Source organism: Homarus americanus, unplaced genomic scaffold (genome assembly GCF_018991925.1).
Source record: "Homarus americanus isolate GMGI-L3 unplaced genomic scaffold, GMGI_Hamer_2.0 scaffold59495, whole genome shotgun sequence".
NCBI lineage: Eukaryota > Metazoa > Arthropoda > Malacostraca > Decapoda > Nephropidae > Homarus > Homarus americanus.
The window spans coordinates 4,446,514-4,459,314 of record NW_024732415.1 but is presented as its reverse complement, the minus strand read 5'-3'; positions in this window follow the sequence as shown (position 1 = coordinate 4,459,314).

The window sequence follows — 12,801 nt, the reverse complement described above, 5'->3', positions numbered from 1 at the left end:
TTACCATTATCGTTAGCTACTTCTATTGTTCCATTTGTTAACATTAAATAACATTGTACTTAAAACAACCATATTAATTTTACTACAGCTACAACCAGGGTCTTATTTTCTTCAGTTTTATGTGTAGAACCAGTCAGTCACTGGTTTTGTAAACAACGAAAACAAAGCCGTCTCGTCTCCTCGTGTGTTTTAATATTCTACGTATTATTAATGAATTGTATTGCTCATTTTGCACACAAACATTAATTCAATCAAAAAGACATTCAGTAATAAACAATAATGAATCCTTTGTACATCAGAGAAATTACGCTGTTTACATGATTGTGCACGTCTGAACGTTGGTGAGCCGTTCAAACCCGTCGAATTTTGAGTTTCCGCCGTCAAATTTTTTTTTTTTTTGTTCCAATAAAAAACGTTGAATTAAAAACTCGCGAAATTTGAGAAGCTACTGTACGACATTTAACCCTTCAATATGTCTTCAAAGAGACCATGAAGCAGAGAAAGTGGTGCTAGTGCTTCCAAGTGTAAGCACAAGTCACTATCTATCCAGGACAAGGGTGAATTTCCATGGTCCGGCACCGGTCAGGTCCCGAGGTTGCCGGACTAGAGAGGTACAACCTGTATTAAGCTTAGGCCAGACAGGCAGTCCCAAGTTACAAAAGGGTTCAGTTCCTGGAAAAAATTTCATTTTTTTTTTTTTCAAAGCACATTTTCCAACAGTCATCCATTATTAAGGCTGAGATAAGTTCCTATGGAAAAAATAATAATTATAAGCCAATATCAAACAATAGGAGTAAAATTGCCTAAAACATTGATGATACAGTTCAGTACAATACTGTGTAATTATTTTATGCCTGTACAGTACAGTATACTTAAAAGAAACTGGACGAAATTGGAAACAGAGTGAATAGTATGAAATTTTCAGCCAACATGTAAATAATTATATTACCAGAGTATTACAGTGACTCACTATACAGTGGTCCCTCGGTTAACGAGCACAATCCGTTCTAGAAGGTTGCTCGTTAACCGAAACCATTGTTTCAATGGGTTTTTGGGTAATTGGTTCCAGCTCACCAAAAATTGCCTAAATTCAACAAAAAATGTAGAAAAGTACACTTACTTTGAGGTGTGTATGTAGAAGGCTCCTGGATGATGATGATGATGATGGGAATTAGAATGGGGGTGGAGGAGAAGGGAGAAGAGAAGGCATTGGGGTGGAAGAGAAGTCACCCCATGGCTCCATTTCACCCATAAAATTTTAGTTCTCTTGGTGTAATTCAAGATTATCTTCTTAAAATCAACACTGCACTGCGTTACATATTGTGAATATGTAAAATAAATTTCAAAATGACCAATAATTTGCTTGCAAACACAGAAAAAAGCATTAGTTGAAGAGAGTCTCAAGCAAGATGTTACCTCCACTAAAAAGACACAAAGACTGACGCCTGTATGGTGTGTTGAGAGGCTGGATGGCGCGCATTAAACTAGTTTCATTGCCTTCAATTATGTTCAATAATTGTTAAAATGACTAAGAAATTTAATTTTAAACTTTTAAAATTATTGAATAGTATAAACTTCTTGATATTTGCTAAAATGGTAAGGAATTTAAGCCCTAGAACCGATTACTGTATTGGCGGACTAATACTACAGCTGGTGGACCGCCAAATGCAAGCGAAAACATGTTGAGGTCCGCTCGTAAGAAACTCGTTAATCGAGGGATTGCTCGTTAACCGAAGTTAAGAATCTTATGGAAGGTAACTCGTTAACCGAAATCTAGTTAACCGAGGCGCTCGTTAACCAAGGGACCACTGTATACAGTGATTAAATATATATATATATATATATTTTTTTTTTTAAATATCCTTACTTGACCCCTGATAAGTTATTGCATCATGCTAAATTCCCAGTGCTTTAGCTTGTCTGGGGATTTCTGGCCACATCGCCTTTCGGCTGCTTTGTTTTGCGGATACTATTATCGTCTCGACCATCAGCCAACACTCCACTCGCCCTCTCTTGTTGTGTTGCTTGTATTCTCCACACCTCCAAACATTTCTTCACTTCCTAATTCCACAGTTTTTCTTACAACTCTTTACCTTTATTGTACATGAATTAGCATATGAACTTTAAGAATACCGAATAATTTTCTTTTATTTAATTTTCTACATATTACAGGAGAAATTGGACTATCAGATAACTGGCTGAGTGACTGTGTGGTGGTGTGAGTAATGAGTTTACTTGTAGAAGAATGATGATGCATTAATAATACTGTAGTTGATATTATATCAATTTGACCATGGAGAGCTGACAAAGCTATGAGTAGCTTGTTTCCAGTAGAGTCTTTATACCAACAGCATCTGCTGTTCTTGGGGCCAGGCGGTCACCCATCCGCGTATTAACCAGACCTAACGTTGCTTAACTTCGCTGGTCGAACAAGATGCGATGTTTCTGATGCTTATTTATAGACTTATTAACAATACAAGTGTTAGCGAATAATAAAATATATATTATTGAAATAAATAGCATACTGGGCATTTAAAAAGTTAATTATCTTAGTGCAGTATACAGGTATAGTACTGTATTTTCATTATTACATACTATGCCCCTGTATTAAAATAGTTTTTTTTTAACTTTGTGGTTTATGCTCTAATTCAAAGCATAGGACTTTTTTTTTTATAACTCCAAATTTTCATAAATCAATTCCTCATATATCAGTCTGCCTTTATTTAATTGATCCGCAAGTGCAATGGTTGTTTTCTAAACTTGAAGTACAGTATACAGTTTTTGTCTATCTTTCAATCTCTTATCATATTTTTATTCAACTTTAATGTAGTGTGGATTAAGGGATTGTAAACCCTCAATGGAGGAGGTATTAGTTGAGGAAACTGGAGGAAGACTATTGTAGCAAAGAGTAAGAAAGGTGTAGAAACAACAAGTTGATACTGTACACTTTATAGTTTCACCTTAATCAGTATACAAAGTGAATTGTTGACCTCCACATAACTTTGTATATACGTACAGTACTGCTCCAAGTTTAAATTCTGAAATTTTTTTTTAATTCAGTCTGTGAAAGTAAAAGAGGTGACATAAAACTTATGTTAATAAAGGGAATAAACATTCCTTTTACAGTAGTTCGTGAGCTTATAATAGATTTTATTGTAGTCGAATATGAACTGGTGTGTACTGTACTAAGGTTTAGTAACTGAACCTTTGTTATACAGTTTTGTCAGTACAGGCACAGTCTTTTTGTACAAGTATAGGGTATTCTACAATTTGGGGGGTTTCAATAAAGTAATATGTAAAGTATTTTTAATGTCCTACAGTATAATAGCTGTGTGTTGTGGCAGTGTGTAGACTTTGCTACTAAGTTCTCTATCCAAATTAAATTTCCTTAAATCACTGAATTACTTCTTAATAAATCAGACATTCGTAGTGTTAGCATTGATGCTATTGGACCCTAACATTAAGACAAACCCATTTCTCTGTTGAGGCATGTTGGTTTAAGGTTTATAATTTTCAGAAATGAGAGGCCTTTGTTTGGAGTGTGAACCCAACCTTGCAACATCAGATTGACAATCACATGCCAGAATATTAGGCCTTATAATGTTGTCCATTTTCTCAATTTTTATGCAGCCAGTACCTGAATAACCATCTTTTCAAGGAGAACCAAAATGTTATTAAAACATTGTTTATAATATTTTAATCTGCCAATGAAAGCTATTTATAGTGTTATTTTCTTTTTACTTACTTTTATCCTCTTCACCAATGATCGGCTCGTTAGCCGCTTGGGCGATCGGTCACGTCTCTGTTACTTTTCCTTTCCTTTTATCCTCTTTCCACTGAGTAAAGAATAATAAAATTCCGTCAAATAAAATTTTTGCATCGGATTTACCTGTATATCCCCAGCAGGGGAAAAATCCTCAGTATTCATTTCTTGTCTTCTACTTTAAATGAGAAGGTTTGTAATAAACAATTACAGTAATCTTATAATAAGAATAATACTGTACTATTTATTCAGTAAAATTAGAACTGTATATTGTACAGTCAATCCTCACATTACGCGGTCCCGCATTCCGCGTTTCACCGTTAACGCGGTGCCTTGCCAGAACCTAACATGCTCACATTCCGCGGTCGTGAACGCCATTACGCGGAGAGTGTCTGGCGCGACGCTATTTTTAGATTTGCCCCACGCGCCACCCACCCGCCCGCCTGCCTGCCTCTCCCTCCTCCTCCCTCCGCTTGGGCAAGCGGCGCGGTAAGGTTGCGCAGTGTGTGTCTTTGTTGCGTTATCACTGACGTCATATGACGTATCAGACCTGTGATTGGCCATGCATCCCTACCCCCCTCTGCTGCTAGCTGTAATTGGCTTAAAGTATTATGACGTGTCCACCCGGGGGAGGGAGGGAGGGAGGAGAGACGACGCTTGACCTAGCCGCGGCAGTTTCATCCCTCCAGGCCACTCCGTGTAAACGCGCATCCATTGTTCCGTAAAATGGCTTCCGCCGGACCACCACCCCCAGAGAAAAACCTTTCCTTACCTGGACCCAGCGGCACTAAACCAAAGAAGACACGACGTTCCTTAAGCTACGAGGTGAAGTATAGCATCATCCAAGAGTTGGAGAAAGGAACAAGGCAGGTTGATTTGGCGCGCCAGCATGGCGTGAACGAATCTACGATCCGGACTATAAAGAAGGATTCAGCCAAGATAAAGGAGCACATGAAGATCACAAAGTCTACAGGTGCTTCTATGATCAAGTATTTTCACAACCAGGTGCTTCTCAAGACAGAAAAATTACTTGTGAGGTACTTGGTGCGTCAGGCTCTGTGAAGGACTACGCACGTGAACTGTACATGGCAGTGGCACGAAAGATGGGAACTTCAGAGCCCAAACCCTTTACTGCTTCCTCTGGGTGGTTACAGAGGTTTAAGATCCGGAACAAGATCACCAATATAAACATTGGTGGTGAAGAAGCGAGTGCTGATCGTGCTGCGGCTCGGGAATTTCCTCCGTTTTTACGTGAGATTATGGAGGAAGGACAGTACAGTGACGACCAGGTGTTTAACATGGACGAATCTGGTCTTTTCTGGAAAAAACTACCTTCCAAGTCCTACGTTGTGAAGAATGCCAGCAGGATTCGGGGCCGGAAAATGCAGAAGGAACGCATCACCGTCCTGTTTACCACCAATGCCTCCGGTACCTGTAAGCTCAAGTTATCGGTGATCCACACAGCCCGCAAGCCGCACGCCTACAAGAGCATGGACATGACCAAGCTAAATGTCCACTGGCTGACAGCACGTAAGGCATGGATGTTCTCTACACTGTCCCTCTCCTGGTTTGATGACTGTTTTGTTCCCGATGTAAAGAAATTCTGTGAGCAACAGAATGTCCCATTTAATATTTTGTTGCTGCTGGACAACGCACCAGGACACTCACCCCTACTGTTAGATCGTCACCCCAACGTAAAAGTGGTCTTCCTTCCTCCCAACACTACGTCTTTAATCCAGCCCATGGACCAGGAGTTGATTTGCAATGTGAAAGCTGCATTCTCAACAAAAAAATTCCAGCTCCTGAACGACTACACCAACACCAGGGAAGAGTTGCGTGACCTGAGTGACACCACCACCGATAGCACAGCAAAAAATACTCTTCAAACAATTCTGGAGAGTATTTAACATCAAGAAAGCTGTGGACATCTTGGTGGAGTCATGGGATCAGCTGTCTATTGCTACAATTCGTCACGCATGGAGACATGTGTTGCATGGAATACCAGGTGAGAGGAGGAGTCAATCTGTGACTGGTGAGGTTCAGAATGTTGCAGTAGCAGTGGACCTTGCCAGAGAAGCTGCGCAGACTGTTACAGTTCCAGGCTTCTCCGAGACCACCAACGACGACATCCTGGAGGTGATCAGAAATCCTGAAGTGACTGCCGACGAGATGTTGGAAGAAGAACACGTCAGTGAAGAGGAGGAAGAAGGTGCGGCAGTCTCCGAAGAACACAATTTAAGTCATAGTGATATTAAGGGTGCCATGGAGTGTGCAGAGAAGATGAAGTCCTTCCTTTCCCGCGACAATGACGATGACCGCTATGAAGTCTTCCATAACCGGCTGGTGCAGGCTATGGAGCCGTACATCAAGGTGTATCACGACAACATCAACGCCAGCCGTCAGCAAAGCATAACAGATTTCTTCACCCGCAACCCACCACAGCCAGCCCAAGCCAGTGATAGTGACAGTGAAGTTGACTTTGAGGGATTTGTCAGGGAAGCCCTGACAACTGTAAGTGACAGTGATGATGATTCACCTAGTAATGGTGATTCACCTGAGGGCCAGTAATCTGCCCTCTGCCTCGGAACCAGCCTCCATCCCCGTATGCCGACCCATCTCTTCTACTACCGTAAGTGTTCCACATAATTTTTAGTTTTCTAACCTTACCTTTATTTTTCCTATGTTAACCTTTATCTTTCCTAACCTAACCTCTTCTATATTACTTGGTTTTTTCATACCATCATAAAGTTAAGATAAAATTTTTACTGCAACATAGTTATGTGTCGTCAAAAAGTGGAGTTTGGGGATCGGCCTGGACTCCATTTCAATTAATCCCATATGTTATGTTGTTCACTTTACGCGTTCCTCACTTTCCGCGGTACCCTCCGGGTTACATTAACCGCGTAATGTGAGACCCAACTGTACATGTTTACAATTGGATAAGCATGTTTATAATCTATACAGTTCAGCTTGAATATAGCAATCTGCCTTATATATAATGTAGTTAGTAACATTTGAACTGTACTTTGTACTTAACGTACATAATACAACTACAGGCGAAGTTCTCTTTTTACCTACCAAGTTTATTTAATGAAATACAATTGACATCTAACATGTTACTTTCCCTAATTTAAGATCTAATTATGAAAGTATAATACAGAAAAGATTGTACAAAAGTGTAAAGCATTACTGTTGCTTTGTTCAGTGTATGTTGGGCAATTGGACTATGGTACAGTACTGTACTTTTACTTTTATCCTATTCACCACTGATCGGCTCGTTAGCCGCTTGGGCAATCGGTTACGTCTCTCTTACGCACTGTTGGCAAGTACTGGGCGTGCACCGGCTCCAGTGTTGGTCAAGTCTGGTCTTTAAAGAGCTCACACTCGGTGCCGTCACAACACTTAATGGTAGATATTTTCAAGAATTCACAACTCACTCCGAAAAAGCTTGCCCTCACAGTTTTCTGGACCTGCGGCTTCTTCAATCTTGAGCTGTGATCCCAAATGGGGCGAACGTCCACCAGCTCCAAGTAAGGACACTTGACTGAGCAATGCTCCTTGAGATGCTCATGCACCTCAATTAGGTCGCCCCTTGCCCGTCTGTAGTATAAGCTAGGCAAGTTCAGGCGCTCCAATCTCTCAGGGTAGTTGAGGTGCCGAAGTGCAGGCACCAGTCTGGTGACCTTCCTTTGAACATTTTCAACCAAATGACAGTCCCTAGCATATGTCGGGGACCAGACGGTGACAGTACTCCAGATGGGGAAGCACTTCACTCTTGAACGACCTTATAAGACCCAATAATTTATTTGCCTGATTTACCTTCTTCTCACAATGGCCCGAGAACTTCAGCTCATTGTCAACATACACACCTAGGTCCTTCTCACATTCAGTCTCAAATAGTGCAGTTTCTTCATCCCGTTGGGACATATGATATTTCTGGGTTTTCTTCTAACTTTGTCGACCGCCGCATGGTTCATGTGTAGGGATCCCCTCGTATTCCTAGAGGCACTGGGTTTGGTCTTGTGCCTTAATGAGTCAGGCCAGTGGATACCCCTCATCCAGTTGTAATTTCCCTTGTAATATTTGCACCTTGGCCTGGCCTAATCTTAAACTAGGTAACAGTTAAATCTGAATGACAACACTATATGGTGCCAACTGGAGCAAGGTGTTTCAGTTTGGCCACCATACCTTCGTCGTTTGTTTGATGAGGTCTAGTGGCTTGGGTGTTTGCTACCCTCTGTAATGTGTCAGGTCTCTTAACATGTTGGAACAGAAAATTATCTCTCAGAGTTTCTACAAAAGGGAGATCATGACAGGATGAGGGAGGAGATGTAGGGTATTCACTTGCCTGACTTGCTGGATACAAGAATGCAGATGTCTGTACTGTACAATGCTGAATACCATAGAGAGTAAGGTGAACTATTCGATTGATAAATATACGAGTGTACCCGAGACCAAACCCACTGGCTCTGGGAATACAAAGAGACATTTACACATGAACCATGCATCAGTTGACAAATTTAAGAAAAAAATCAGAAATTTAAGAGGTGGGCTACAACAAATGATGAGCAGCACAGGAGGATATATGCCAGGAATCAAGCAAAGGCAAAGTGCAGAGAGGCTGGAAAAGAGTTCCAGAGGTGAATTGCAGGCAAAGTCAAGTCAAAACTAGTCTCTGCCATCATGCAAAATTGAAATTAAAAACGTGTAGGCATATCGGATCTGAGGTTTGAAGATGGTAGTTACACAGACTCAGATCAGGACAAAGTGAAGGTGTTAAACAATTTATTTTCCTCGGTGTTCACAAGAGAGGATTCAAACAATCTTGTGTTTGAGGAAAGACTGTTTGACACAGTGCTGTGTTCTCAGAAGATGGTATAAGAAATCAATTATCAAAGCTAAAGGTTCATAATAGCCCTGGCCTTGACATGGTCCATCCCAGAGAGCTAAGAAAGTTGTATAAAGAGCTTGCTGAGCCCCTGAAGATCCTGTTCTGTAGATGCCTAGATGAGCAAAAAGTTCTCAGTGACTGGAAAATGGCTTGTGAGATTCCTACATTCAAGCAGAACGACCACCAATCAACGAAGAATTGTAGACCAGTGAACCTGACTGGCATAGTGTGTAAAGTATTAGAGTGCATTATAAGAGATGCTATGATGAAACTTCTACTACGAAATAACCTTGTAAAGGAGTGCCACTATGGTTTTATTCCGGGACGCTTCTACTTCACACAATTACTCAAAGTGCTGGATGTTTGAACTCAAATTCTGGAACAGGGTGGCAATATCAACAATATAAATCTGAATTTTGCCAAGGCTTTCGACAGCGTACTTCATGAAAGGCTTAGAATTAAACTGGAAGGGTACAGGATTCGGGGAAGTGACTTTCTTCATGAACACAAGCAGCATGTGGTGATTAATGACATGAAATCCATGCATATGTTTGCAGACGATGCCAAGTTATTCAGGGAAATTAAGAACCAATGGACTGTGAAGAACTATAGAAAGATCCCTGTCAGCTTCAAGAGTGGTTGAAGAAATGGCTGTTAAAATTCAAGGTGTAACGGGATGCACCTATGTCATACCAACAGTAAGGAGGCATATCACATGTCCTAATGGGATTAAGATTCAGCATTAATAGAGTCCAAATGTGAAAAGGACTTGGATGTGTATGTTGACAACGAATTGAAGTTCTCGGGCCTTGTGAGAAGGTGAATCAAGCTATTAAGGTGGTAGGTCTTATAAGAAGGTCGTAACGTAACGCCCTTCAAGAGTGAGGTGCTTACCCGTGTAGAGTACTGTCGCCTCGTCTGGTCCCCGAGATATCTTAGACTCGCAGCGGTTCCCAAACACGGGGTTGGGGTTGCATAGAGGTCCTGGGGTCGATGGGGTCACCTGGATCTTGCAGCGGTCACACGTGATTTTTTTCGTTCTTTTTAATCCGGGTGTCCAAGACTGAAGGACAAGGCCGACAGGTGCTGTCTTGTTAAGTCAGGACCATAAATTATGGTCAAGGAATTAATGCAGTTACTCTCCTTGCCCTGTGACACATTTCACAACAGAAGTTCCACACTCGTATACACTGTATCCCTTTTATCTATTCTCAGCTCAGTTCACTCTATTTCCCATGAATGCGCACAGAAAATGGCAACAAATTTCAATTTGTTGCTTACCGAGTCCTTTGCACTCGAAATGTCAGAATTGCAGGCTGACAACGAGGCAAGGGTGAATTTTTACGTCTATGATGACATAACAAAGTTTGTGATTGCTTTATCAGAGACCTTCAACTGTTAAAAATCGAGCAACCAACGTTCTGGCAACAGTATATCATCAAACTTCTACTTAGAAAATTGTGTGCTATGTTGCTTAACCTCATATAACCCCAGGTATAGAAAATTAATCAAATGATGACGTACACGTATCATATTAAATATGACACAGTCGTAGCATATGTTGTTTAACCACATAATTATATCCCCAGTTAACAGAAAATTTATTAAATGATAATGCACACATGTCACATATGAATTATGACTTATGTAACGTGCATTAAGATTAATTAAATGATAATGCACACATATCACATATGAAATATGACAGAGTTGTAACTAAGAAAACTGTATGTTATGTTGCTTAACCACGTAATTATACCCTCAGGTATAGAACACTAAATGATGATATTGTAGGGTTACGTGATATTATGTTGTCTAGCACTCAGGATGGATGGATGGAAACTCTAGGTAGTGGTTTTCTTATATAAAATATATTATACGAAAGACAGTCTGGTGCTGGAGATGCCGTGTGGTGAGGAGCTTGCTTGGAAGACACGTTCAGTGAGTAGCGTGCTGAAGGAGGTAGATGTGCAGGAGCTTCGTTAGAGGAGATGTTGCATGTTGCTGGCCTCCAGGTTGAATGAGAGCTGGACAGCGAGGAGCTTGCTTGGAGGAGGTGTTGCGTGTTCAGGAACGTAGGGTAGAATGAATCTCAATTGACGTTGATGTTGGGATTACTGGCCTCTTCGCCGTTTGGCTATTTCGGCCGAAGCTGATTGGTTGGACTTCTTTCTTTTCTTGTTTCTTCTTTTGCTTTTCACTTTCCATTCTTCTTCTTCCTGGTCTTCTTCTAGGATATTCTCATACACGTCAATAAGCGATGTTAAAGATAGTGTAATGTTATCGGGTTCCTTGATCTTGTTCTTGTCTTGCTTGTTCTTGTCTTGCTTTTTCTTTTCTTGATTTTTCACTACAAGGAGGGCCTCCTTGTAGCTCAGTTTTTCTTTAGCCTGCAGCTTGGCCACCCTGCACTCCTCCCTCCACTTGGGACACTCCCGGTCGGAGGAGGAGTGAGGGCCACCACAAGCTGCGCACTTCTTCACGGCCGCCAAGCAGTCAGCGTCAATGTGCCCGGGTGTCCCGCAGCTTGAACACACCTCCCGAGCACGACACTTCCGCGCCAGATGGCCGTACTTCTGGCATTTGTAGCAACGAGTAGGTCTTTGCTGGTACGATTTTACTGGGATTTTCTCCCAACCCAGCAAAACGGAGCTAGGAAGTTCCTTTGGGAAGCCAACCAGGGCAGCTGTGCTGGTCAGCTTCCTAACTATTGAGAGCTGATCTCCGATCAGCTCAGCAAGTTCTTCTTCGAGATGTTCGATTTCTGTGTGGGAGATGACTCCCAAAACCGAGTTGTCCTGAAAGGAGTATGCAACTTGGATCTCGATTCCATTGATTTTTCTTATGTTTTTTAATTGCTGGGCCCCTCCCCACTCCGCGAAGGTGACGATAAGTTCACCGCTGTCACTGCGGACGACCCTTGTCACCCCCGTGATTCCCGAGGAGTCAAAAAACTTCCTCAGGACAAGGAGGTTGAGTTCCTTGCGCGAAGGGCGCTTGACCGGAAGCAGTCTAACGACCTTCGCCTGGTCGAAGGTGAACATGGTCACACGGTACCTCGGGAGCAGAGAGAACCTACCTCGCCGAGGTTCAGTTCTCAAGTGAATCTCAATGGAGAGACAGAGCTTATATACACAGCAGCCGGAAGTAAACCCGTGGAAACTCGCCGGTTTCTTGACTCCGTTGCTAGGGTAGACGTAACAGCTGGTGACCCCCTTCCACCCCTGGGCAGCTCACTTGGTTGCTAGGATACTGTCGCATTGGAATGCGGATGTAGTTGTAGGGGAGAGATCCACTACAATATAATCATGACAGAGTTGTAACTTGTTTCTGCCAGTGTTTACTTTTACACTTCTCAATTATGTAATGTATTTTCCTTGATTGTTTTTACAGTTAAATACGTGTAAAAATATGTCCGTGTTTATTATACGAATATATATAATGTAATGATTTGGGGTCGCACTGGATAGGCGACAGCGCTAGATGAGGTCGCACTGGAAAATGCTTGGGAACGTCTGTCTTAGAGACTGTCAGTTGATTGAAAATGTCCCAGGGAGGGCCACCAGACAATTGCCTGTACTATGGCACCCCAGTTACCCAGAGACATTAGAACGCCTGCAACTGCTTAACTTATACTGTACTATAGACGGACAGGGGGTGACTTTATTAAAGTCTAAAAACATTTCAGAGAGCACTACTCAGTAGAGTATCCATAAATGGAGCTGGCGGACGCCTGTCCCACTTGGGGTCACAGATCAAGGTTGGAAAAGCAACAAGTCCAGAACATTGTGACGGCAACCTTTTTCAGAGTGAAAATTTTAAACTCTTGGAACAATCTGCCAGACTTGACCAACACTGGTACAAGTAAAGCTGCATTCTGGAGCCAGTACTTGCCAACAGTGCATAACAGAGACGTGACCGACCGCCCAAGTGACTGCATTGGTGCTGCCTTCGAGTTTTGCTAAGTTTGGGATTGTTGACAGATGAACAGTTACAAAGGGACATATATATTGTATGATGCACAGTCGGGGTCAAAAGTTCACTCCTACACGAGTAGTCTTAAATTGCCTCCGGAGGGAGTTGTGACCCTGCCAGCCATACAAGCTGTTTCTGCTCTGTGGTTAATTAGTAAAGACATCCTGCTATC